The following is a 25,543-nucleotide window of genomic DNA, read 5'->3' on the forward strand; positions in this document are numbered from 1 at the left end:
AGGTAGTATAGCAAGCATTTGTGTTGAAGACAACCCAGGTTTAACCCCTGGCACCCCATTTGATTTCCCCCAAGCCCTGCCAGGAGTGATCCCTAAGAACAGAGCCAGAAATCCTTGAACATTGCCTGGTGTGGTCCCTGTCCCCCCAAAAATTTAGTGTAAAGACTGAAACATAAAGAGATGAATATGTGTAAAGCAGTAAAACATGTGCCTAGCTTTCAACAATGGAAGCTACTACTATTATATCAACAAGGTGACCAGCAGATGTACACAACATCACACCTTCAGTTTATCTGTCCTTTATGGGACTCTGGAGAAACTGAAGATACAAAGTAAATATGCTGTGGAACCAGTGAGTAATAGCCAAACAATCTTAAAGAAGGACCAGTTATGAAGCCAGAATCCCTGACTCAAATGTTGGGAATGGTTAATCCTTAATCTCTGCAGTGTTTTCAAAGAGCTATCTGGTAAGTCATCAAAATTTCCCCATTCATGATAAAATTACATCACTCATAAGGGCCTTTGTTTTAAAATAGTGTACAGAAAGTCATAACATGTGGATTGAATCCCATTTTAAGAAATTGTACAAGTGCAAGCATGTAAGTTAATTACTTCTAATGCTGAAAACAGAATTAAATCATGTAGTAACATCTGGTGAGGCTATTTTCTTTTTCAAATTAGAATAATTAGAACTGACAAAGTACCTTCAGTCCAATTTTTCTTTCTTATAACGCATTAGATTGTTTGTTTTTTGTTGTGGCAGGGCTTTTTTCCCTTCACTTTTCTCAGTATCTACTCACTGTGTTTTATATTAGACTACAGCAGCTGTAATGATTACCAAGATTTTGTTTATAATTCAAATTTATATTATGTTAAAAAAACAACTAATATAAAAGAAGTACTTACAATTTAAATGTTCAGCATTCATCATCATTATATGGTATTCATGAAAGCATACTAGTTGAAAGACAAGTTTCTAAAAGATTTTCTAAAAAGATAAACACTTACTATCTCCAGATCTTAGAACAAGGTCTGTCATAGAGGAACATTCAATAAATAAATTTTACGTCAAAGCGTGAATGCATGAATCAACAGATGAACCAAAAAGGGTCAACCATATGATTTTATTTGCTAAGTAAGTCACTGTCACTGTCACTGTGCTCCCGTTGTTCATCGATTTGCTCAAGTGGGCCCAGTAACATCGTGAGACTTGTTACTTTGTTTGGCATATCAAATACATCATGGGTAGCTTGCCAGGCTTTGCTATGCGGGTGAGATACTCTCTGTAGCTTGCCGGGCTCTCTGAGAGGGACGGAGGAATCAAACTTGGGTCAGCCAAACACCCTACCCGCTGTACTATCTCTCCAGCCCGCTAAGTAAGTATTAAATATAATTACTTCCCTTTTCCTTTTTTGTCATGCCCAGTGGTGTTCACACTTATTACTGCCTCTGTGCTCAGGGTTCACTCCTGCTGATGCTCAGGGGATACTATACAGTGCTGGGATTCAAACCAGACCCAGACCCAGCTGCATGCTAGTTAAATGAATTAAGCCCCATTATAGCACTAGTCTTTCACTTCTTTTGAAATTTTTATTGCTATTTCTAACTTATGAACCTCACTTGTTATATTTATTGAAGTATCTTTATATTGGGCTGGAGCAATAGCACAGCGGGTAGGGCGTTTGCCTTGCACGTGGCTAATCCGGTCAACCCAGGTTTGATTCTTCCACCCCTCTTGCAGAGCCCAGCAAACTACGGAGAGTATCTTGCTTGCACGGCAAAGTCTAGCAAGCTGCCAGTGATATATTTCATATCCAAACACAGTAACAACAAGTCTCACAATGGAGACGTTACTGGGCCTGCTCGAGCAAATCGATGAACAACAGGACAGTGCTATAGTGCAGTGCTGTATTTATATTCCTTGCAGCATTCCCCTCTTATCCTATGCACCCTAAAAAATCTTTGTTGTTATGAAAAATGTTTGCATGTATGAAACTATTGCTGCATAACTGCAGGTATAAAAATTATGCATTGTGTAAATTTATAATAATTTTGACTAAACTTTTATGATTAATACAATAAAAGGACACTCTTATTCTCAGTACTTTAGTATTCATTTCAATCCTCAACATTTTCACTTAATCTCTTTGTGTCCTATTGTATCTATATACCAAGTCAATATTTATATATTTTCTTAACTCAAAAACATGTTGTGAATGTTTAATTATTTCTTAATAAATTATAATGTACACTCATATATTTCAGGAAATCTTTATCAATAATATTGAAAATTTAAATATAATACTCAAAATATCTACAAATACATTTTTCTTTAGAAGATATGCAAAATATATATAACTGTGCTCAAAATTTGGAGGTGCTAGGTTGGAAACTGGGCTTATTAGGAGATTAAATGTCATACTAGTGGTGGGAGTAATGCTGGAACATGAAATATCTAAAACAACTGTATGTGAACAGCTTTGTAAAACACGGGTGTTTAAATTGAAAAAAATAAGATTGCTTTCAAAGTCATTTGAGTCTTTATAAAATTTAATACAAATATGAATGTGTATATATAGAAATAAACTTGCTAGGTCATTAGGGCAATTAATATTTTCTTGAACTTGTAGTCTAAATCAATTAGTTTGGTTTATAAAAATTCTCTTAAGACATTCTATTGTTTTCCCTCTTCCAGAGAGTGAAGTTAATCTTCTTTAGAATGCTCATGGTCATGTCTAAAATTACAGCTTGGATATTTTAATGTTTAAATACTAACTAGAGACACATTGCAAAAAAGAGCTTCAACTATATTAAAGCTAAAGCTTTTTTTGTTGTTGTTGTTTTTTTGTTGTTGTTGTTGTTGCTTTTGGGGTCACACCTGGCAATGCACAGGAGTTACTCCTGACTCTGCACTCAGGAATTACTCCTTCCGGTGCTCGGGGGAACCTTTTGGGATGCTAGGAATAGAACTCTGGTTGGCCACATGCAAGGCAAACGCCCTACCCGCTGTGCTATCACTCCAGCCCCTAAAGCTCTGTATTTTTACAATATAAGGTTAATACAATTTCACCACCTCAGTATCACACTTTGCCATACTGTTCAAATATAAATAGAAAAACCTCCCTATCTCTTTAATTTCTTAAACATTTTTGTCTTGTGATGTACATAGTTATGCTAATGTTGATATTTTTCACAAGCAATTTTAATATAAAGTATATACTGATTTCAAAAGGTCTAGTAATAGAATACCTTTTTTAAAAAAGCATTAAACCAAATACAAAAACTAAAATTTCTAAATTGAGACCACAGTTTCTATAATTCTAGGAAGGGAAGCTACATCACAGAGTCCCCAAGGACTGTCACACTTACTAAGTGTAAATGTACAAAGATCTATAAATGGTAGCATTGCAATGATAATTTTACTGAGATTACTTAAAGTTAGAATTTACTCTGCCCTAGGCATCTAACAACTGCAGACTGTAGCAAACATCCTAATTTTCAAAGCATTAATGAAGCAATTAGCAAAGAGATTAATGCAAATTGCAGGCAGTTAGGGGGAAAAGGGAACTAAAAGAAGGAATATTCAAGTCACTGACTACATGATTGTTTTCCTTCAGGTTTTCTCTGAGGATAACCTGCCTAGCCCATTAAAAGTACGTGTCAAAATTGTTGTATAGAAGATGCTTTGCTTTTTGTACCAGATGGTAGAACTCACCACAGGCCTTGGTCTCCGGAGTGTAGTCAATTCTTTCACAAAGCCATCAGTAGCCATCAGTGTTTGCAAAGTATCTTTTATTCAAGGACTCTAAAGCATATTACAGGAAAAAAGGGAGAAGTAAATTTATTCCTCCTTAGTATCTATCAATTCTACCAAGTAAATCAAGAATCGTATTAACTATGCATGAGATTAGAAATTAAAGAACACACTGGAAGGCCAACTCTACTCCCAAAGCATTGAATGCATTTACTTCCCCTAGTATCATGCCTAGTGTTAGAGAAATTAAAAAAAAAAAAAAGAAAAACAGAAAAAAAAAGAAAAAACCACTAGCTGAGTTCATTCTCATTGAACTTTAGTATTAGCAAGACATAAATTTCTTTTCATTCTGCAATGAAATTAAGACCCACTGTGCAAACATAGAACATTTAAGGTGACTAAATTGAACAAATTGATACAAAACTTGTTTATTCAATGCTTTATTTTTAAAAAGCGTATAAGCACAAGCTATTTGGGGGGTGGTGGAAGAAGCATATCAGTTATACTCAGGGATTACTCTTGGTCTTACATTCAGGAAATACTTATGGTGGTGCTCTGGAAACCATATGAGATGTCAGGTTACCAAGATCAGCCCCTGTACTGTCACTCTGGCACAAAACACAAGCTATTTTGAAACCCAGTTCTAATTATGGAACTTTTTGAAAGTTCCTAACTTTCTGTGCTCAAAAATGTCCCTTTATTTAAAATGGTGCTACACAGCTGTAAGGTTTAAATAAGTCAAAACAAAAAAAGTAAACAATTCAGAAAAATATTTCTGATACCTGCAAGCAGACAAAACATTAAATATTATTATAATAGGGGCTAAAAAAAATAGTACAAGAAGTAAGAGTGTTTGTTGCATTCAACTGACGATGTTTTTTCCCCTGGCACATCATACAATCCCCTAAAGACCTAAGAAGCAATTCTTTCGGGTTGTTTCACCCAGCCATGTGAAACAACAGAATGCAACTAGGCTTACTCCTAGTTCTGCAGTTAGGGGTCATCCTGGTAGAGCATTTTTTTAGCCACACCCAGAGATGCACAGGGGTTACTCAGGAATTAGTCCTGGCGGTGCTAGGGGGACCATATGGGATTGCTCCAGCTCCCGATAGCACAAGCGGTAGGGGGTTTGCCTTGCATGCAGCCAGCCCGGCCAAACCAGGTTCGATTCTTCCACCCCTCTCCGAGAACCCAGCAAGCTACAGAGAGTATATACCAAACACAAGTAACAAGTCTCAAAATGGAGATGTTACTGGGCCTGCTGGAGGAAATCAATGAATAATGGGAGGACAGTGCTACAGTGCTGGTAAAGCTTGAAGGACCAAATGAGGTGCTGAGGATTAAGCCTATGAGAAAAGCCAAAACATTACACCATTTTCGTGGAAGATAAATTTATCCAGGGATCAAAGTCACTTTTATCAAACTGTTCTTCAAGTACTGTTTATAATACTTTATTACAGAGCAAGTGCCCAATGACAGATGAATGGATAAAGAAATTTGTTTAATATAACCAGGAATGTGATTTATGGATAGAACCTCCGATATGTGACGCCTTGGGTCCAACCTCAGCACCACTCAAATAAATTAATTATTCAAATAAGTAGTAGAGAAGCAAGGAAGGAAACGGAAAAAAAAACGTTTATATGTACACAATGGAACACTATTTAACAGTATTAAAAATTGAAATCTTGCCTTTTGTAATAATATGCAAAGAATTGAAATGGGTGTACTAATTAAATAAGTCCTAAGAGAAAGATGATGGATAATCTTAATTCTACCTGGGTTATAGAGATGCAAAACACAAGAAGAAACAAACAATGGAAACAAATGCAGGAACTATAGAGCTATGGTTACCAGACCAAGGGGAAAGAGTGTGGGGTCCAATAAACTCTGATAGATAATAGTACTATGAAGAGGTGAGAAGTAGAACTCCTAAAACATGTGCAGTTATAAATACTCTTCATCTCAGTAGGGGGAAAAAAAAAGCATCTGAAAGTACATTAGTGACCAAAAAAAAAAAAAAGAGAGAGAGAAAGAACTCTCAAAAGAACAACATAATCTGAACCAAAAAATGAAATAAAATGAATGTTACCAACAAAATCAACCCTGATTTTTTTGGGCACCAGGAAGGGAAAGAAATTAGTATGAAGACAGTGGACAGACTGAGTAAAATGCAACTGTGTGGTGAAAGACAGAATTGGACTTCTACTGATGTATACCTGGAACTTACATAACATTGTAAAGCAGTGTTACCTCGTGCTTCTTTCATTATGATAAAAACTTATCATAGAAATGGAAAATATGTGTAACAGAAAAATAAAATAAGGAAAATATCCTTTAGAAATGCTTCTGAAATGAGGTCCCCCACCCCCATCTAACCCCCCAAAGAAAGTTAATCCTCCACTGGCAGAAATAACAAAACAACAAAATACATGTTTAAATAACCTATATAATTCTAACAAAATAAAGTTGTTTTTTGGTTTATCAAGTTTTCATTAAAAATATCTACTTTAAAAATAACTTTTTTATTGAATCACCATGAGATACAGTTACAAAGCTTTCATGTTTGAGTCTCAATCATACAATGATTGAACACCCATCCCTCCACCAGTGCACATTTTCCACCACCAATATCCCTAGTATCACTCCCATCCCACCCCTTCCACTGCCTCTACAGCAAACAATTTTCCCCTTACTCTCTCTCTACTTTTTAGGCATTATGGTTTGTAATACAAATACTAAGAGGCTATCACGTTTGGTTCTTTATCTACTTTCAGCACACATCTTCCATTCCGAACGATCCCTCTAACCATCATTAACTTAGTGATCTTTTCTCTATTCCAGTTGCCTTCTCCCCCAACTCATGAGGCAGGTTTGCAATCATGGAACAATTTTTCTGGCCCTTTTCTCTTCTGTCCTTTGGTGTCAGTCTCATATTTAAAACATCTACTTTTAACCAGTTTTTAAAATGACACAAATTTGAAAGTCTAACGTGCAATGGGATGCTTATAATGACAGTGCTAAATATGGATATGTGAATATCCATTTATACAGGGGATCGTATGCAGCACAGAGGACTAAATAGGGTTGGTTACTGTAAGTGAAGCTCCTTAACCTCTGTACTATCTCTCCAGTCCCCTTCTACATGATTCTATACTAGTATAACATCCACTGAGCCAATAGTTTTAAGGAACAATTTAGGATATTTCATATTTGATCTATGTTACTTTGTCCAATAAAATATAGAAGAAACAAAAGAAATTCTGTACATTCAAACTATATTGTAATAACTGTTATGGTATAACTAGACAACAGATTGCAGTTCATTCCATATTCAGTTAGGTAGATTAACATTCCATCATGAAGACTCCAGCTTCATTATGTACTGTTTTGTGGTTTTGAAAAAAAAAGTGAGGAAAAGGCTGAAGAGAAATAAGCATTGCAAATATATTGTCAAGTCTTTTTAATATGTTTGAAATTGGTCTTAATTCAAATGGTATTTATAAAATGTCCTCCATACTTGTTTAAGAGTGAGCAAACTTTTGCAACATTTAAACAAAGGGGAAATTTAAATTCCATTAAAAGATACATTACACTAAAATTATTTACAGGGATACCAGGGTACTTCTGGTGTTTGGTGTTTGTCATTTGTTGTGTCTTACATCAAGTGTTGGTAGCACCCTCAAAAATGTCAATAAAGCCCTGGCAGCTGAAAACCTCCAAATATCAACGTCTGCCATGGTCCCAGCCACTCTCCACATGCTCGGGCAAAGCCTCACCCACTAATAAACTTATCCCTGGACCACGTGGCTGCATTTGCCAGTGCACAACATTTCATACCTCATACTACTCATACTCCAAGAGTAGCGCATCACCACATTTGATGGGGTTTAAAGTAGAAGGCAACCAATCTTAGAGTGAAATATATTTTTACAGATATATATGTATATATTATACATATATATACCTCTCTCTCTCTCTACATATATATATGCACACAAGGCTCAACCCTTAACAACATATTAGTTAATATTTTATAGAAGGACTTCGTGGCCCCTGGGTGAAATACAATAATCATCACATGCTCTCCTCTCATGCTCTACTGACTGAGCTAGCCGGGCTCAGGAATTGAAAGAGCTATGCTTGGAATATCATGTTTCACTCAAATGAGAGAAAGAATCTAGAGTTCCGACATCCGTCGACGATCAAGAATCAGGGACGCTGTCTCGTTTGTCAAGGTGTCAAAAATCAGATGGGCTGGTCACGTAATGAGATTTAAAGACGACCGCTGGACTAGAGCGGTTACCGACTGGATTCCACGGGATGTGAAAAGACCGAGTGGCCGCCCACCTACCAGATGGTCAGACTTCTTCATCAAGATCATGAATGATCGGTTTGAGACTCTGCATGTTCCCAGAGCGAACTGATGCCATTGGGCTACACTAGCACGCGACAGGGACAAATGGAGATGTTACTGGCGCCCGCTCGAGCAAATCGAGGACTAACGGGAAGTTAAGTGATTAAGTGATAAGTGATGCTCTCCTCTAAGGAAAGTTCTTTGAAGCAGTGTCAGAAGTTTATTCATAACAAACAATACAAAATAAATTATTTCAGTTCTGCTTTGGGACAGGGATTGGTGTTTAGAATGGAAACATCCAAAATATGATGGTGAGAAGGTGTAATGGTGGTGGGACTGGTGTTCGAATATCAAATGTAATAAACTATTATGAACTACTTTATAAAAATAAAATTAAATTAAAATTAAAAATGACAATAGAAGGACTTGTGACTCGTAGTAAAGCACATGCTTTGTATGTATAAGAGTTTGGTTTAATTCTGACATGCATGCGTGCACGCATACATACATACACACTCACATACACAAAGTCATTAATTTTTAACTTCTTCCTTCTATAAGTCTAATGCCCTGACATATTTCAGACCCTACTACAGCACTAAATATTTTAAAATCTTCTAAATAATTTTGGACTAATGTGTAAGCACACAAAAAAGGGATGGGCAAGGGAGACAGCAGCGGCTTATCTCTCCCACCGCCCGCGTTAGGTGGTCTCAAGCCATTTCCCCACTCCAAGGAGGTCGATGGTGATGGTCAGGCGAAGGAAGGAATGAGGGCCAGGCTGGTTGGTCTTAGCAGCAGTTTATTACATGTATGTCGTGGAGGCCCCAGGATCTCTCGAGCACGTGCACCCTTGTTTTCTCAGCTTCTGTCCTCAGCCCCATCTTCCCAGGTTCTCTGATGCACGTGTGTCCACCCCCCCCCCCCCCCCCCCGCCACCAGCCCTGAAATCTCCCTTATATAGACCACAGTACCTCTAAAGTACCTCTAAAGGGCACAATATAGTGATGTCATCAAAAGGAGTTACAGAAAGAACATTGAGGCAGCAAATCATACATTATTTCTTTACATCGGCCAGTAATCCTGGCCTCACCTTTTACAAGCTACAAGCACTTGGATTAGCACAACAAAGACCAGTCTGCTAGAGCTTGGAATCTCCAAGATCAGCCTGCCTGGAGCCAGTCTACATTCCAAAGATCAGGCCTGGCTTAGCACCTGGGATCTGCATACCTAAAACCAGCTAGGTTCGTGTGAGATAAGGGAAACTGCCTCAATATACTGAAATCATTTACTGAAGGCAATTTGAAGGGGAGAAAGTTCAGTCTCATCCAAGCTAGTCAGGACACACAGGAAAGCAGTTTCTAGGGCACATTCTCACTTAGCAGATCAACTCACACTAGAACAGATTTCCCTGGATGTGTTTCTCCTCTCCTTGTCTGACCAAGATACAAGCATACATAATATAAATCATTTTGTATGGACACAGTAAGAAATACTTTAAGCTTATAGAATTGCTCTCCCAGGGCCATGTCAATCTCAGACTGCAGTGCTCAGGCCAGATACCTTTCCTATTCCTAGCAGCAGGGTCCTAGTCTCGTCATTACTTTTGGATCATGACAGCATTTGCCTATGATCTAACTCTTAACCTACAGTTAAGAATCGTGTAACCTTGGCTTGGCCCATCGCAATGCCAGGGTAGCACATAATTTACCGGCTTGCCCTGGTTCCATCCAGTCCCACGTCGGGACCCTGCCCTTGGGGTGCTAGGAAGTGAGGGCAACTGAGGCTTACGTTGAGAAAGCAAATGCCCAGGAGTGAATAATATTCAAACCCAATTAAATCCTAAATTACAAAGCATAATATTAATTGTCTTCCTGTATCTATACAAAAAGGACATTGCATTAAAGTAAACTATTCAAAAGACATAAGGAGAGGAGAAAGTCAATATTAACTTACAGTACAAGTTCAGTGTCCTAGAAGGATGAGACCTTACAAATTGGTTGGGGAAGAGAGCACAAAGAAGTAGTTACAGACAAAGTAATGGGAATGACTCGGGAGCACTGTGATGGGTGCAACCTGATAAACCTAAGCTCCGTGTACTCCAACAGACTAACATATATACAAATCAGAAAAAAATTAATCAAAAAAGAAAGCTCCAATTTTATTAATTGAAACATGTTTCTGAAAAATGTTAGAACAAAAACAGATGTTTTAAGAAAAAAGGTCCAATTTTTTTTTGAAAATGAGCATTTGTGTGCTCAATATTGAAAATCACCATTACTACTATAATTCTGTTAGTTTAAAAATTGCAAAACCATAAAACTAGGAGAAAAATAATAATCCTCCATATTAAATATCTATATGAACAATTTGGCCTTTTTATGAACAATTTGAAATAACATTATGTATAAGAACAAAATGCTTATGTGCTAAAAGTTTACATTTTACTTAATTTTTCTAACTATAATGGGTTAATGACAATGCTACAATGTTATTTTCAGGAAGTAATGTTTATCTGAGAAATACTTTTACATTTGGTAAATAAAACTAATAATAGAGAACATGCTCACAAAAGTATGCTGATATAAAATGATAAATGACTTTTAAAACCGCTTCATCAAGCATAGGATATGGTTTTTAATTCAAAGAGATGTACTATTTTTTAAGTTAGGATTATTTCTTTTGTTTTTTTAATAAGTATTATATTTTTAAATATATCACTGCATATGCAATGATCATTGTAGTTTTTTCTGATAACTTAGATTTTATTAAGCTTATAAAGGCAAAGTCAAACATTATATGAGCAGAATAAAACAGACATTAAATGGTTTGTTCACATAGGTGCACTCAGCTACAGTATTGTATGTCCTTCGGGGACACCTCAGCCTATCACATAGCCATGAGGCACCTCCAGGGAAGAAGTAAAATCTTATCCTTAAAGGAGTTATTGATAAAACCAGTTTCTCCAACTACAATATTAATACAAATGAAGAATATCCCCATTAAGTAACATTTTAAATGTTAAGGACATAGTAATAATGCAAGGGCAATATAAGATCTGAGGGTAGTGATATGCACAATGACATCGGAGTATTAGCTTTATATAAACTAATTAAATATTTCTTTCAAGATCAATTAAAAAAACTTTTGATCCCTAAGCATATTGAAACTAAGAAAAAAATTTTTAAGAGACCTGATATGAGGACTAATGTCCAATTGAATAGTTCATTGATCCAGAGTATTAAGATACATGATTTAATGTATCAAAAATAAATATCAGAATCTGTAGAATAATAATGTTCTAAAGCTTATTAAAGCTTATTCATGTTCTAAATAAATTTTAGAACATGATACTAAAGCTTACTCACTATAAGAAACTAATGTCCAAAATTAATTTACCTTGAGTTGTTGAGACTTATAGATGACATAGCTAGGCCATATACTTAGTAGGGTAGTACTCTAATACTAATTTAAGAGCAGAACATTTGTAAATTTGTTTAATATTTAGTTAAAATATGTAACTGGTCTTTCAAATTGTACTTACCTATTTTGAAGCAAAACACAACAGTGAATTACAAAAAAATTTTACAACAATACAATTAGAAATTAACACATCTTTCCTTCTGTTTCAGTTTGGGACAAAAATCTTTTCTTATGTAATATATACAGCCAATACTACACTAGGGTTTAAATGTTAGATGTAAAATGTCAATTAAAAAAAAACACCTTTAAAATAGAATTTACTGTAACACAATTATTGGCTTTTCATCTAAATTTTTCATCATTTCAATAGTTTTTCCTGCTCAATCATCATATACTTTCTATGAGTATTTCTTGAAATGAAATAGCAAATCATTTTAAAATCAGGATAAAATTATTAAAGTAACACAAATATGATCTCCTATATTTATAATCATTTTAAGAGTTCTGCTAATTAAGTAGTAAGGATTTTTGACTAATAAGAAATAGACAAAATTGAGCCAGACCTCAACTCTACCATTGTAAGAAATTACTAACAAGTCTCCTCTTCAATTTATTTCTCCCCATTTCCCTTTCCTTCCCTTCACTTGCCTTTTGGGTTTTAGGCCACACATTTGTGCTCAGGGATCACTTCTGGTGGTACTCAGGTGACTGTATGGGGTCAGGGATTGAACATGTTCAGACAAATTCCTTAACCTCTGCACTATCTCTCTAGCCCCATTTATAATTTTTTTTTTACAGTAGAAAAACTTATGAGCCAAAATGTACTCAAACCCAAAGGGCACACGTTAGCAAAGAGTAGTTAATTCATCTAGATTTCTTTTTTTAATAAAAGGAAATAACACCTCATGATTAAGGTGTCTGTATAAAACTTTATCAGGGGAGATAGCTCAAAAAGGGCTGAAACTATGCCTTACATTTCTTAGGCCTCAAATTCAATCGCAAGGCAGTCTCTAGCACTTCTGCAGCTTAGCACAGAATCCTCACACCTGCACAGCCAGGCAACTATCACCACTAGTAGTGGCCCCAAAGCTTAATGAACACTGCTTGAGTAGCACAAAATAAATAGAATAAATTAAAACAGTACATGTTTATATTTACTCTTTTTTTTTTAAAGATAGAGATTTTAGCAGGTTTATTTTCCTAAAATCAAGGGAAAACTAAGCATAAAGATTCTTTACTATATACACAATGACTATTAAATTAACTACCTTAGTTTCTTGTTCTCCCAGACTGAAAAAAGAGACAGCAATAACACAAAATTATCAACGATAAAATTGGTTCAAGCATCTGTTTAAATTTTAGTATTAAAACCATGAATTTATAACATGCCCATAAAACATTCATAAAACTCTCTTTTGTTTATTTCATCTCTTTCTGTTATTTTGTTTGGAGAAACAATTCCCTCAGGCTTTTAAATTGTACAATTAACTAATATCTACCTATCACAAACTACAATGTAAATCAAATATTGACATATGAATAATAGCCTAACAGCCTTAACTATATATTAAAGTCACATTCACCATTTCTAAGATATTAGAACTTTTCTATTGTGTTCAGAAATGAAAACTGCACACTGAAAAATAGAAGCATGTGGAAAAATCTTGCTTAAGGAGATGATCAAATATAAGCTGTGCAAATAAACTAGATGAGAGTCAGAGTTCATTTTTAAAGATTGTTTATACAGATTTTAACATACCTATGCTTTTAACTTAAAAAATTTGCTGACTAAAAGAACAATTTATAGTATTAAAGTTGTAGAAAAAAACAAAGAACTGAAAGTGATGTTAATGCAGTTTAATTTGAAAAAAAATATGTGTGGGGGAGCATGAGAATGAGAACAGAAATAAAGGATAGCAGAGGGCATCTGAGGTGAGAGATTGTCTTTCATATATACCTCCTCCCACACAAAAATAATAAAGAAAGAAAATAGTATTTTTAGAGTTATAATCTCCCTGGAGATCTTATAGAGTGTTTTATATCTAAGTGTTAAAGAGACTGGAAACACTAACACAAAGAAATGTACGAGAGAATCAAAATGTCTGAAGCATATATAATTCAATTTAGTTGGTAGTCAGAATTTTAAAGCTTATCAACATGAAAGCTGCCAACTAGATCATAATTAAATCCTCAAAATTATTAATTTAAGTTCCCTGTATAGATAAAACAGGGTCTGAGAAACAAATTCAAATGAAACACACTAAAATGACATACATATTTTAATAGGTATGTTTTCAAGGAAATATACTTTGTAATTCTGAGATTATTGAAATCAACTGTAAAAGTGTGTAATACAAAACATTTGAGATGGTGGAACTTTAGAAAAGCAGCAGAGTTCTTGTGTTATGTGTGAGGTACCTTGGGTTTAATCCCCACGCCAAACACACACACACACACACACACACACACACACACACACACACCATATGAACATCATAATATGGTTTGTTAAGTAATATGTCCTCTGATTTTCTTAATATGTCATTTAATCCAACCTACAATGGAATATATTAAGGTAAAATAATCTACATATGTCGAGGCCTTGTGTCACACTTAAAACACCAAATTCTACTATAAGTTACAGAATCTTGTTATAATATTCTATTTTATTTATAAATAAAAATTGTTTCATTAAAAACTATTCTCTAGAAAAAAACTATCATTTTCATTCTTTGGGGGGAGGGGGAGGGGAGGCGGAGGCTGCAGATATAGAACTCAGGAACTACTTCCTGGTACGTATTTGGGAGTTACTCTTGGCAATTCTTGCTAACTATGAAGTGCTGAGGATCTAAAGAGTCCTGCATCCAAAAACATGATTCTATAATACCCAGAAACACCACTTCTTGGAATATATCTCAGGGACCCAAAAACACATTAGAAAAAAGCCATCTGCACTTCTGTTTTCACTGCAGCACTACCTACAATAGGCAGAATCTGGAGACAACATGAATACCCAAGAACAGAAAACTGGATAAAGAAACTATGGCACATCTACACAACAAAATACTATGCAGGAGCTGAAGTGATAGCACAGCGGGGTAGGGCATTTTCCTTGCATGCAGCCAACCCGGGTTCGATTCCCAGCATCCCATATGGTCCCTTGAGCACTGCCAGAAGTGATTCCTGAGTGCAGAGCCAGGTTAACCCCTAAGTATTGCCGGGTGTGACCCAAAAAGAAAAAAATAATTGCAACCACCAGGCCAAATAAAGTCATGAAAGTCACTTATAAATGGATGGACATGGAGAATCATGATGAGTGAAAAGAGTCAGAAGGAGGGAAACAGATGTAAAATGATTGAACTCATTGGTTGGATATGGTAAAACATAGTATGCTAAGAGTAATACCCAAGAACTGTAGACACAAGGTCCAGGAGAACTGGTCCATGGTTAAAAGTTTGCCACAAGTGGGGGGGGGGGGCGGAGAGGGGGTAAGGTCAGTTAGGATAGAGAAAGAACCACTATGACAATGACAGTTGGAAATTATCACTCTGGACAAGAACTGAGTGCTGAAAGTAGGTAAAGTGACAAACATGATAACCTTTCAGTATCTATACTGCAAAGCATAATGCTCAAAAGGAAACAGTTAAAGAAGAAAAGTTACTTCTATAGAGGCAAGCTTGGGGAGTGGGAATGGCAGGAGGGAAACTGGGGACATTGGCTGGAAATGTACACTGGTGAAGGGATAGGTTTTGGAACATTGTATGACTGAAGCCCAATTATGAACAACTTTACAACTGTTTATCTCATGATGATTCAGTTTTAAAAATTAAACAAAAACAAACAAGACAAAACAAAATAAAACATGCACTAGGTCTTTGAGTTATCTCCCCAGTCCTGAAAAAAAAAAGTTTTTAAGTAAAAGAAATGAAGACTCTGATGTTTATCTGAATAGAAATCTCATTTCTAAAAATATAAAGAATTTTTGGAAAGTTACTAAAAATAGTGGGCTGGAGCGATAGCACAGTGGGTAGGGCATTTGCCTTGCACACGGCCGACCTGGGTTTGATTCCTCTGCCCCTCTTGGAGAGCCCGGCAAGCTACTGAGAGTATCTCGCCCGCACAGCAAAGCCTGGCAAGCTACTCATGACGTTTTCGATATGCCACAAACAGTAACACCTAGTCTCACAATTTGTTGTGAGACGTTATTGGTGCCTGCTTGAGCAAATCGATGAACAACGGGAGGACAATGACAGTGCTACAGTGCTATTAAAAATAGTAATATTTTTATCTCTCGTTAACCAGTATTTCTTTTATATCTTCAGTTATATGATGTCAATGAAATTATGAAAATATATCAGCAATATACACTGAGAGACATTTAACTCATATAACTGCTATTACAATACATTGCTCTCATTTAAAGTTTTGATTTGTTACTGTGGTTAAAGTTTACCTGTGCCTAATTTACAAATAAGTTTTTATCACAGATATATATGTTATTAAAATAACATAGTGCATATAATTTCAGTACTATTTATGGTTTCAGGGATCCACTCAGAATCATTTAACCTATTTCCCTCAGACAAAGGGGTATTACCACATATAAAAATAGTTCAAAATTTTGGAACAGTTTATCATCCATTTTGCTAAGAAATAATTATTTTAATGTAAATATAGATTACCAAATTAAGAAATGTATGATGTGTATCTTTTTAAATATGAAAGACTTTCACAAGCTAGAATGTTGATATTAAAATAAATTAGCAAGGATCTAAAACTCAAATTTATTCATAAATTATTAATTTTGAATTATTTGTCATAAATTCAGAAGTAAAAATATATTAGAGAAAATTAATTTTAATGAATTTAAATTGAAGCAGACTATATTTGAAAAACATTATGTTTTTTTCCTTACCCTTTTTCTTTTTCTAGCAATTGATAAGAAGCATTGTAGTAGGTCCAGAAAGAGAGAACAGGGATAAGGTGCTGGCCTTGTACAAAGCTGAGTAGCTTTGATCCTTGGCGTTGTATATGGCCCCTTGAGGACCACCAAGATGATTCCTGAAGATAGAGCAAATATTAAGCTCTGAGCACAGCCAGATGTACACTAAAAAGGAAATTGAAAAAAGTAAAAAAAAAAATTTAAAAACTTTTTAACAGCCAACATTGTCCCTGAATAGATTAAGGAGGCAGAGTTTTCTTTTCAGCTTTGTCATGATTAATTGTACATTTGGGGGAAGTCATTTCACTTTTTATAATTCAATAACTAAATTTGATGGTCAATATAGTTTAGAATATTTCTACATTAAAATATTGTAATTGTTCTTTTGGATGTAGGCCAGTCTCTGTGGCATGAGATGATATCTCAGTGTTGTTTTGATCTGCATCTCCCTGATGATTAATGATGGAGAGCATTTCCTCAAGTGCCTTTTTGCCATTCGAATTTTTTCTTTGAGAAAGTTTCTGTTCATTTCGTTGCCCCATTTTTTGATAGGGTTGGATGTTTTCTTCTTGTGGAGTTCAACCGGTACTTTTTATATCCTTGATATCAATCCCTTGTCCTTGTCAGATGTGTAAAGGTAAAGGCCCTCCCATTGTTCATCAATTTGCTCGAGTGGGCCCAGTAACGTCTCCATTGGAGATTTTGTTGTTACTGTGATTGGCATATCAAATACATCACGGTGGCTTGCCAGGCTCTGCTGTGTGGGCGAGATACTCTTGGTAGCTTGCCGGGCTCTCCGAGAGGGGCAGAGGAATCAAACTTGGGTCAGCCATGTTGGATGCGTGCAAGGCAAACGCCCTACCGCTGTGTGATGTGTATTCGGTGAATATCCTTTCCCATTCTGTAGACCGTCTTTGTATTTTGATCACTGTTTCTTTTTTTTTTTCCTTTATTTTATTTTATTTTTTTTTACAGTTGTAGATTTACAATTTTTTGTGCTTTGGTTTCAATTATACAATGATCAGATACCCATCCTAACACCAGTGCCCATTTTCCACCACCATGGATAATATCCCTTCCACCCCCATCCCCCCATCCCCCCTGTCTCTGTGGCAGGGCAATCCCCTGTGTTCTCTCTCTCCTTTTGGGTGTTGTGGTCTGCAAAAGAGGCATTGAGTGGCAAACATGTTCAGTCCATAGTCTACTTTCGACATGCATCTCCCCTCCTGGGAGGATCCCCCAAACATCCTTTATTTAGTGCTCCCTTCTCTATCTGAACTGCCCTTTCCTCTAGGATACCCGCTGGCCTCTAAGTTATGGAGTAATCGTCCTGGTGCTGATCTCAGCTATTCTTGGGTATTAATCTCATACTTTGTTACTTTATATCCCCCAGATGAATGCAATCTTTCTATGTCTATCCCTCTCTTTCTGACTCATTTCGCTTAGCATGATACTTTCCATATTGTACCACTTGTATGTAAATTTCATGACTTCATCTTTTCTAACAGCTACATAGTACTCCATTGTGTAGATGTACCAAAGTTTTTTTAACCAGTCATCTGTTCTTGGGCATTCAGGTTTCTTCCAGTTTCTGGCTATTGTAAAGAGTGCTGCAATGAACAAACAAGTGCAGATGTCACTTCGACTATACATTTTTGCCTCTCTGGGATATATTCCCAGGAGTGGTATTGCTGGGTCAAATGGGAGCTCAATTTCTAATTTTTTGAGAATCGTCCATACTGTTTTCCAGAAGGGCTGAACCAGTGGACATTCCCACCAACAGTGAAGGAGTGTCCCTTTCTGGCCACATCCACGCCAGCATCGGTTGCTTTTGTTCTTTTGAATGTGGGCCAGTCTCTGAGGTGCGAGATGATATCTCATTGGATCACTGTTTCTTCTGAGGTGCAGAATTCTTAGTTTAAGAGAGTCCCATTTTTCTATCTCTGTTTTCACTTGCTTGGCCAGTGGCGTGAAATCTTTGAAGATACCATTAGCTTCAATGCCATGGAGGATTTTGCCAACTTTGTCTTCAATGTACCTTATGGATTTCAGTCTGATGTTGAGATCTTTAATCCATTTTGATCTTATTTTTGTACATGGTGTTAGGCAGGGATCTGAGCCCATTTTTTTGCATGTAGCCGTCCAGTTTTGCCAGCACAATTTGTTAAAGAGGCTTTCCTTACGCCACTTCACATTTCTTGCTCCTTTATCAAAGATTAGATGATCATATGTTTGAGGGGAGATGTCAGTATATTCAATCCTGTTCCATTGGTCTGCAGCTCTGCCTTAGTTCCAGTACCATGCAGTTTGGTTATTACTGCTTTGTAGTAGAGTTTGAAGTTAGGGAGGTTGATTCCTCCCGTTTTCTTTTCCCCAAGAATTGCTTTAGCTATTTGTGGGGACTTATTTTTCCATATAAATTTCAGGAGTGTTTGCTCCATATCTTTGAAGAATGTCATGGCTATCATTATAGGAATCACACTGAATTTGTACAATGCTTTGGGAAGTATTGTCATTGTGCCCACATCAAAAGAACAAAAGCAACGGCTGCTGGCACGGATGTGGAGAGAAAGGGACCCTCCTTCACTGCTGGTGGGAATTCCGACTAGTTTAGCCCTTTTGGAAAACAGTATGGACGATTCTCAAAAAATTAGAAATTGAGTTCCCATTTGATCCAGCAATACCACTCTTGGGAATATATCCCAGACAGGCAAGAAAGTGTAGTCAAAGTGACATCTGCACATGTTTGTTCATTGCAGCACTGTTTACAATAGCCAGAATCTGGAAAAAACCTGAGTGCCCGAGAACAGATGACTGGTTAAAGAACCTTTGGTACATCTACACATTGGAGTACTATGTAGCTGTTAGAAAAGATGAAGTTATGAAATTTACATACAAGTGGTACTACATGGAAAGTATCATGCTAAGTGAAATGAGTCAGAAAGATTTCATTCATCTGGGGAACATAAAGTAACAAAATAGGAGACTAACTCCCAAGAATAGCCGAGATAAGTACCAGGAATTTTGCTCCATGGCTCGGAGGCAGCCGCACATGTTAGGGGAAAAGGCAGTTCAGATAGAGAAGGGAGCATCAAATAAAGGGTGTTAGGAAGATCCTCCCAGGATGGGAGAAGCATGCTGAAAGTAGACTATAGACCAAACATGATTGCCACTCAATGCCTCTTTTGCAAACCACAGCACCCAAAAGGAGAGAGAGAACAAAAGGGAATGCCCTTCCACAGAGGCAAGGTGGGACGGGTTGGGGGGGGGGGCGGTGCAGGGTGGGAGAGATACTGGGATCCGTAGTGGTGGAAAATGGGCACTGGTGGAGGAATGAGTACTTGATCATTATATAATTGAAATCCAAGCACAAAAATTTATAAGTCTACAACTGTACTTCATGATGTTTCACTAATAAAAATTTTTTAAAAATAGTTGAAGTGAAGATGCTAGGTTAAAAAAATATTTTAAAGGAAAATATTAAAATTCTCCAAAAAATAATTGTAATTGAAGAGCATATTTTCTTTTATCCTCTCAAGTAACAAATAAGATCATATGGTGATGGGAAGCTACCTTTGAAAAATAAAAATACAGGAAGCGGGCTGGAGAGAAAGTGTAGCAGATAGGGCATTTGCCTTGCACACAGATGACCTGAGTTCAGTCCCTAGCACTCCATATAGTCCCCAGAACCCCCCAGAAATGATCCCTTACTACAGGCCCAGGAGTATACCCCGAGAAAAGCCAGGTGTGGCCCCAAATAAACAAGAAAATACAGGGAAAGGTTGAATCATCTCTTATCAGCAATTCAGACAAACAGATAAATCTCTAGATCAAACTGGTTCTCTTCAGAGATCTGTTTCAATATACCTTCACAAGAACCTCAAGTGAGTTCCTTGAACAGAACCATAATTATGTATAAAATAACTAGTGGTACTGAAAAATGAATAAATAAATCTTCTGTGAATATTCCATAGAATTCAAAAACCTGAAAGGGATATTGAGCACTGAAATGTCTAGAACAGCGGATAGGGCGTTCGCCTTACAAGCGGCCAACATGGCCGACCCGAGTTCGATTCCTCCGCCCCTCTCGGAGAGCCCGGCAAGCTACCGAGAGTATTCGATATGCCAGACACAGTAACAACAAAGTCTCCAATGGAGATGTTACTGGGCCCGCTCGAGCAAATCGAAATGTATAGAAGAAATTGATAATACTCTCTTCAATGAGGAAACCCAGCTCTATGAAAAGTCATTCCCAGCAGGGTAAGATTACAGATTTCTCTAGCTAGCAGGGAGAGTTTTGTTCTGCATCAGTCACCCCAAACCCTCAATCTACTCAGTGAAGACAAGTCTTTGGATCTGTGGCATTGAGGGCCAATGGGAAATATGCCACACACACACACACACACACACACACACACACACACACACACACACACACCAAGAATAGTAGGCAATGAAGAAACCACTCTTAAATTGTCCAGCATGCAGATTTCCTTGCTCTGGGACTCAAAATAGTAGCAACGGTGGAAAAAGTTCTGGAATTACAGTTGACAAAACTTCTAAATAAAATATTTTACTTTAAAAAAAAAGGAAAAAAATATGTCCTATAACTACTTTCACATCATTTGCCTGAGAAGCAGAAAGCTTTAGGGATTAATCCCTGGGTGAGAAACACAAGCAGATGCTCTTTTATATCACAGTCTTGCCATACTGGTGCAGTTCTGTCTATGCAATCTGTGATGGGCCCTGCGATGAACGCCAGCTGTCCCTGTTATATTTCCAATGCCCATACCCCAGCCACTGGGCATTGGGTAGCTCCTAGACTAAAGACACAATGGACCATGCCAACAAATGTCACACACAGGAAAGGCCTGAGAGCACCATCCACTTATAGTGGGAACAACAATTATACACAATATAGATTTTAGAAATATATCATGATAACTTGACATCTATATGTACTCCAATAAAATCATCACCAAAGGTCTAGTTTCCAGACTCTACTATAAAATTTACTCTTTCGGGGCGAAAGCGATAGAAGAGCCTGTAGACTGTTTGCCTTGCATGTGACTGACTTGGGTTCAATCCCCAGCATCCCATATGATGCTTCACAAATAATTCCTGAATGCAGAGTCCGGAATAACCCTTGAGCATCACTGGGTGTGACCCTGAATGCAAAAAGTAAATAAATAATAAAATACAATTTACCCTTCTTACCCACTTTACGTCCCTATCTTCACTTCTCTTCAAAAAACCACATTTTGTCCTTATGGTCTAAAGTTCATTTTACACGGGGTAGGAAAACATTTTTTTTTCTGCCAAGGGCAATTTGGATATTTATAGCATCATTCAAAGGCCATACAATACAGCAGGTGGGGCACAGGCAGGCTACCAGAATCATATGTGCCTGTCCCGTCATGCCTTAGGGTTAGATCACATACTTTCTTTGACCTTGCATATTCTGTATTACCCACACTGTCTTATACAGAAGAATAAAATGGTATTTGTGTTTTTGCTCATGTGTGTGTTTGTTGTTTTGAGGACACAAACTGGTTGTGCTCAGGTCTTACTCTTTTGTCTCTGTGCTCAGGAAAAACTCCTGGAGGTGCTCATAGGTCCATATGCAGACCCAGAGATCAAATCTGGGTCAGCTGCAGACAGGGGGAGTGCCTTACCATTTTACAATCACCCTGACCCTAAAATGGTATTCTAAAGTTATTTTTATATATGTGTGAGCTATGTTTATCAGTAATATATATGGGTCTATATGATAATTGAAACTTACTGTTTCTATTAACTAACTGTCAGACTTTAAGATAGATTAAAGTTCTATTAACTTTAACTAAACCTTCCTTTTCTATTGCCAGTGGGAAAAAAGTAAAATCACAAAATCATATCACTACAATATTCCTTCTCCCCACAACTTAGGTGTGCCAAAGTTTTAGTATGATTTTCCAGATGGAGAATAAACTTTTAGTTGTGTTTTTTCCCCAACAGAAATGAGAATTCCATATTAAATGATAATATGAAATAGAAAATTTTGATTTTAACTGTTTAGAGAAAAAGTGACTAAAGTAAACATTAATTAAGTAATTAGTTCATAGATATCCTTATAGTCCTAAGTAATTCTGCAAAGAAATATTGTAAACAACCTGGAACTTGAACCACATTAGAGTTTAATGGGCCTGGGTTGATAACAAAAATTTTATCTTCAGAAGAAAATTTATAAGGTGAAGTAAGACAGTAATAACAAGTATATAGAGAAGGGACAGTCTTTAAAGTTCTATACATATAGTAGGAGACATCATGTAATGAATTTTAAACTGTATGCAACAAAAGATGAACAGAGAGGGGCTGTCCACAGATTTTTCCTCAAAAAGCAAATTAAGTGTGGCAAGTCTATACTTAGTTAAGCACTCACTGAGGCTCATTAGTACTTAGAAAGTAATTTTCTCTACACAACAATTTTAACAGACATTTTCTGAGGTTGAATTTAACCCTTAAGGGAAGGTTTACACCACCTTAATTTTATCTCAAAAGTTGCCAAGTTTTTATATTATGATATCTTGTATACCACCATGGGATCAATAAAGTAAAAGACAAACTTTATATATATATAGATATATATATACATATTTATATTACATCCCCCTCCCCTACTTGTAATTGTTTTAATAGAAAAGTTCTCATTTGATTTTTACCTTTCTTAGAATTCTCCCTTTCTCTTAATTTTTCTTACTTTCCAATAAAGAATAAGCCATTGTTTACACACACAAAAAAGTATTTTACCTTTCCTCTCCAGGGCCGTTTTAGCAGCTGGTCTTGGTTGGGAGCCTTCTGCATCTAAGGCAGGAAGATGGTGGCTGCTAAGGAAACAGAAATGACACTGGAGTCAAGCAATTCTGATCCAAATCCTTATAAAAAGTGGAAAATATGTTGTGGTCCCAGAAGACTGCAAAATTTCAAGGCAAGACAAGGTAAAGATGATTATCCTCAACAACAACTGCTTGGCCCTGAGAAAACCTGAAATTGAGTTACTATGCAATGTTAGCCAAAACTCATGTTCATCACTCTAGTGGTAATAATATTGAATTGGGCATAGACCCAAATTCTACAGGGTCTGCACATTGGCTATCATTGACCCAGGTGATTCTGATACCATGGAAGCAGACCAGAATAGACTGGTGAAAATAGGAAATCATGTAGTTTTCTGTAATAAAACTACAAAGCTTGTTTTAAAAAAAAAATAAAACAGTATACTTTATTATTCCAGAAACCCGAACATCAGTCAATGTTGGCTCAGGATAACTAGATGTGTTAAGAAAACTTAGATCTATTTATAGTATGACTAAAAATAACTTCCCCTCTCCTTGAACATGCCAGTCTTATGTCTTAGTCTCAGTCCTATATCCGTGGTCAGTTTGAAATCCCAAATTTTCTATAAACTTGACCAGCAATGATGAGTTAACAAAGTTTCATACTTAGTAAATAAAGCTACAACTTTGAATGAACTAATAAGCATTTTATGCAATGAGTCTCAGACTTGGCTATTACAACCACTTATGACTTAAAAAAAAATTAGGGAGAAGGCCAGAGTTCATCTGCACCAATTACCAATTAAAGTACAATCTCCAAGGGAAACATTTGACCACTAAGAATTTTTCTACAGCTTTTATGATGACTCTAATACTAGCAAGGTTTCAGAACAACTGATGCAACATCAGAAGATTACTTTTTGTTATAAACTTCAGTATTTAAAAATGCTTAAAGATGATAAGCAGACAAGAAAGAAAGAAGAAAAAAAGAGAGAGAAAGAAAGAAAGAAAGAAAGAAAGAAAGAAAGAAAGACGGAAAGAAAGAAAGAAATGGCAAATACAGCAAATTCTTTTGAGATTAAAAATGTGAAAGTGGGTTTGGGAAGAGTATAAGATTATGTAAATTATGAAGGGAATGATTCAACCATAACAGAGAGATTAAGGAGGCCAAGAGAAAATCCATCTTTCAATTTCAGAGGTTGAATGGGATTTGGAAGCCAGAATAGAGAAGGAAGAATTGACACCATGAGGAAATGTTTCTTTCTTTCTATAGCAGGAAGAAATAAAAAAATAAAAGCCCCAAATCAAGTGTGTAAGGTGTGGAGAAAGTGATAATATTTCAATATGTTGTCTTCTCTGTAGAGCTCATATTATCTGCAAGGTGAAAAGTTTACCTTCCGTATAAGTACAAAACATTTTCCTATTATTAACTAATTTAACTCTCAGGACAACTGAATGAGATGGATACTATGTTCCTTAGTTCTGATGAGGAAACAGGGAGCGAGTATTTTCGTAACTTGCCCAAAGTCACAGGCCAGAATTAGTCTGTAAGTTTGATGATGGAAACTGAGTTCTTAGCAACTCGTGTTCATGATGACACATCAGAACAGACATACCATTAGCTAGCAGACCTGACCACTTATACTGACTATAAGTACTGAAAGGTTATCATGTTTGTCCCTTTACCTACTTTCGGCACTCAATTCTTGTCCAGAGTGATAATTTCCATCTATCCTTGTTGTAATGTCCTTTCCTATCCAAACTGCCCTCTGCCCCTACTACTTGTGGCAAGCTTCTAACCATGGATCAGTCCTACTGGCCTTTGTTTCTACTGCCCTTTGCTATTAGTCTCATATTGTGTTTTTTGTATCCTACAAATGAGTACAATCATTCTATGTCTGACCCTCCATCTCTGGCATATTTCACTCAGTATGATTCTCTTTATTGTCTACCTGTTTATAAGCCAATTTCAGGACTTAATTTTTTCTGGTGGCTGCATAGTATTCCTTTGTGTAAATGTGCCATAGTTTCTTTATCCAGTTGTCTGTTCTCAGGCACTAGGTATTTTTCCAGATGTGGCTATTGTAAATTGTGCTGCAGTGAACGTAGAACACAGAAGTGCAGATGACCTTTCTGCTGTATGTTTTTGAGTCCCCCGGAATATATTCTCAGAAGTGGTATTGCTGGTTATATGGAAGTTCAATTTCTAGTTCTTTGAGGAATGCCATATTATTTATTGCTTTTCCAAAAAG

At 36.5% G+C, this 25,543-nt stretch overlaps 1 pseudogene; it reads left to right on the plus strand.

Moving 5' to 3' along the window:
- Nucleotides 1-23,332: 23,332 nt before the first annotated feature.
- LOC130027795 (60S ribosomal protein L30-like) lies at nucleotides 23,333-23,692 on the plus strand (annotated as a pseudogene).
- Nucleotides 23,693-25,543: the final 1,851 nt, after the last annotated feature.

Source organism: Sorex fumeus, unplaced genomic scaffold (assembly GCF_029834395.1).
Source record: "Sorex fumeus unplaced genomic scaffold, SorFum_2.1 ptg000037l, whole genome shotgun sequence".
Classification (NCBI taxonomy): Eukaryota; Metazoa; Chordata; class Mammalia; order Eulipotyphla; family Soricidae; genus Sorex; species Sorex fumeus.